Genomic DNA, 3537 nt, shown 5'->3' on the forward strand with positions numbered 1-3537 from the left:
GCTCTTGCTTATGGCTCCCCCCCCCTTTTGTGCTAGCTACACCCTCTTTTTATAGAAATTTTGAGGGCTAGGGTTACTCCTCTAACCATGGTTGGGTTAGATTTTCAGCACTTATCTAATTTCTTTTGCTTGGAATTATCAAGAAGTTGGTGGGGATCGATGAAGAAGAGAGAGAGGAGAGAAGTGGAGGTGATAGGACTTTTCATAGTAGGTTAGTGTTAGTAAACTAGTAGAGTTATTATTTTTATTGATTTACAAATGGAATTGGATATTTACGATGGGAGTATCCATGTAGGGTACAAATAAGGAAGAAAAAACTCTTAATAGGTAAGAAATTATGGATTTCTTACAATGTTGATGCTCCAAGTGTCTTGAGTAGGGTCAATTTTGACGCTTGTTGACGGTCCACTAGCTTTGACGGTACATTTTTTCTCCACTCTTGACCTTCCTTGAGAGCCAAGGTGATTGAATATGAGTAATCAATCAACATGGTGCTGTCTTTCAAAAGAAGAGGCTGAATTTTGTGGTTTTGTTGATAGATATGGGTAATATGGAAGAGGAAAAATGAGGCTAGGCGGTCAATTTTGGAATGGAACTGTGTGTAGGAGACATGAGTTCACCATGGTTTCTCTTATTCTTCAAGGTTGAGAAGAAGGTGAGTAGGGTGCAGAGAGGAGTGGTGAGAGAGGTGGGGATGATGAGTGGAGAAGTGTGTGTGAAAGAGAAAAATGATAAAGTGGAAGAGGGAGTGTGGCTGCATAGCATGGGCAAACTAGGGTCCACCAATAAAATCATAGCTCATAGCTCGTAGCTCAAAAAAATATGAAAACATTTGAGGTAAAAGTTCAGCCCACGAGCTACAACTTTTGTTTGTATTACCTTTTCAAATTCGGAGAGCATGGGATCTTTAAAAATTCAGCAAAACCGACTGTTTTTTTCCACTGCACAAAGTCCTTGTGAGGTCCTTCTTTGGATGATTCTTTTGAATACCTCCAAGAGTGAGCCCCCCATAGTGCATGCATGCATGCCACATACCCTTGATCTTATTTGGTAGGTCTATAGTTGAAGATATTGTTGAGATCATGATATAAGTGAATAATACAACTAAGAAAATCAAATATTGAGGGGTCTAAAAAAATATGTACATGTCAAATATAAATAATATAGGTGGAAAAAATATAAAGGGGTCAAAATAAATCTCTCATTATAAGTCTACCACAAAAAGATAAATATTTTTGGTGGTCTAATTTATGAGAGTAATAGAGAATAGATGTAGGAAGGAAAAAATCACAATAGGGAAAAAATATAGAGCTAGTTTTTTTGGATTTTTGTTGGGATGGAGTTACACCGAAAATAAGAGAAGCTTGCATGAAATTATTTTTATATGGAATAAAGAGTATGCAAATGGTAAGAAAAAATATGGTAATGGTGAGTCAATGTACATAGCATAAATAACACACCATAGGTAGAAATATTTAAATAAATACCAAAATAATTATGAAAATTCCTTTTATTTAGGCCCTATGTACAATGAAATATTTACACACAAATGGGTCATACATAATATACTTATAATTTTTTATTTTTTTTGGCTCAACTAGCCCAGTGACTAGCTAATTGAGGGTTTTTAAGAAGATATGGAAAAAGTTCCCTAACTCACACACACCTATATACAGTGAAATGGTAGGGATAGCCACAGTGTTTGTATTATTTTGGTAGGGTGGGTTAACTCACTATGGCAATTATGGAGAGCCAAAAAACGGCTATCATTAGCCCTCCCCCCGGATGATGGTCTATTCATGTACCATCATAGAGCATCTTTTCCAAAGAGAGTGCTTCAGAGTCCTTGACGAGATCTTCATTGTTTGGCCCCTCAGAATTTTGGCTGGAGTTACACTCATGCTTCATGTAACAATACTTACATGAGACAGCTGCCCTTTGATAGATCTTTGGCAGATCCTTTGGTAGAAGGCAACTCAAATAAGGCTTCAAGCGATACCCGTTTACCTTCTTGGAGTGCTCTTTCCCATTCAAGTCCATAAGTTGATAGTAACTTGAATTGAAAGCCTTCTTGACTATGTATGGCCCCTGCCATCTAGTTTCAAACTTGGCATCAAAACGATTATCGAGTCGATTGTCATAGCTTAGCACAAGATCTCCTTCATTGATGCCTTTGTCCTTCAGTTTCTTGTCAAGCTTTTCCTTCGTCTGTGTGGCTTTCCTCTTGAAGCACTCGTATGCTGCTTCTCTTTTTCACTCAAGCTCAGCTAAGGTAAGAAGTCGATCCATCCATGCTTCTTGATCATCTTGTGTTGTTTTGCCATGAAGTTGCATTGTTAGAATGTTGAGCTCAATTGGTTGTAAAGCCTCTTGACCATAGACCAAGTGAAATGGTGTGAACTCCGTGGCTGCAATGATGCCTGCAATGAAACCATTAGCTTTTTCTACCAGACCATTTGACTGGGGATAGTAGGGTGTATTGTGACGATGTAGAATGTGAGGTTCTTCACAGACTTCTGTGAGCAAGCCCTTCCTAAACCCTGGACCATTATCAGAAACAATATCCAAAGGTGTGCCAAATCTACAACAAATGTGAGTGTAGATGAATTTGCTCACTATCCTCTCGTTTACCTTTGCCACACTTTGTGCTTCCACCCACCTAGTCATATAGTCTACAACCACTAGAATGTAGAGTTTACCATTTTTTTCCTAGGCAGAGGACCCATAGCATCAATGCCCCACTTTTTAAAGGGTCCATTTGCAAGCACGATTTGCCTTGGACCATAAAACAATCTTCTATTCCCATTTACCTGACAATTGTGACAACTTTTACATCAATGTTGGACATCCACATGTAGACTTGGCCAAACATACCCCGCAAGAAAAATCTTCTTCACAGTTAATTCTTGGGCAAAATGACCACCACATGTTTCTTCATGCAAACCTTTTAGAATGGTTGGGATTTCCTCAATAGTTGGTACTCTTCTGCACACTTGATCCTTCCCTCTTTGGTAGAGGGATCCTTCTAGGAAGAGATACGCGCTTGCCTTCTTCATGAATCTCCTCTTATGAGCCTTCGTGAAGTCTTGTGGAAACTCACCATCCAAAATGTAGCCAATAATGGGAGTCAATGACTCCAATCCCTGCTATCTTGGTAGCCAATATGATTTGACAACGTTAGGTCATATTTCAAAGAGTGTAGCCGTCGTAGATAAGGAAGCGATTGTGCATACATAGTGTGCTTTGAGATGATTTCCCTTGGTAGTGATTGTCTCTAGAAGGTCGAGTAGGTGATTGAAACCCACCTATTTGTTTCCATGCACCTACGGGTCAAGTTTGCATCTTGTTTGTTGGCCTTGTTCTCACTTTGCTAGCAACTGTGAGCAGTGTATCTGCTTGGAAACAATCCCCTACCAGGAACTCGAGTCGTCACTATCATCAGCAGCTTGCGTAACAATCAAGGAAGGCCAAAAGCAAAGAACAACAAGTCAGAGCCAAAATGTTTGACAAATCTGGATACCAAAGAGCCAATTCGGC

This window comes from Adiantum capillus-veneris, unplaced genomic scaffold, assembly GCF_014529385.1.
Source record: "Adiantum capillus-veneris isolate H3 unplaced genomic scaffold, ASM1452938v2 Hic_scaffold_258, whole genome shotgun sequence".
Classification (NCBI taxonomy): domain Eukaryota; kingdom Viridiplantae; phylum Streptophyta; class Polypodiopsida; order Polypodiales; family Pteridaceae; genus Adiantum; species Adiantum capillus-veneris.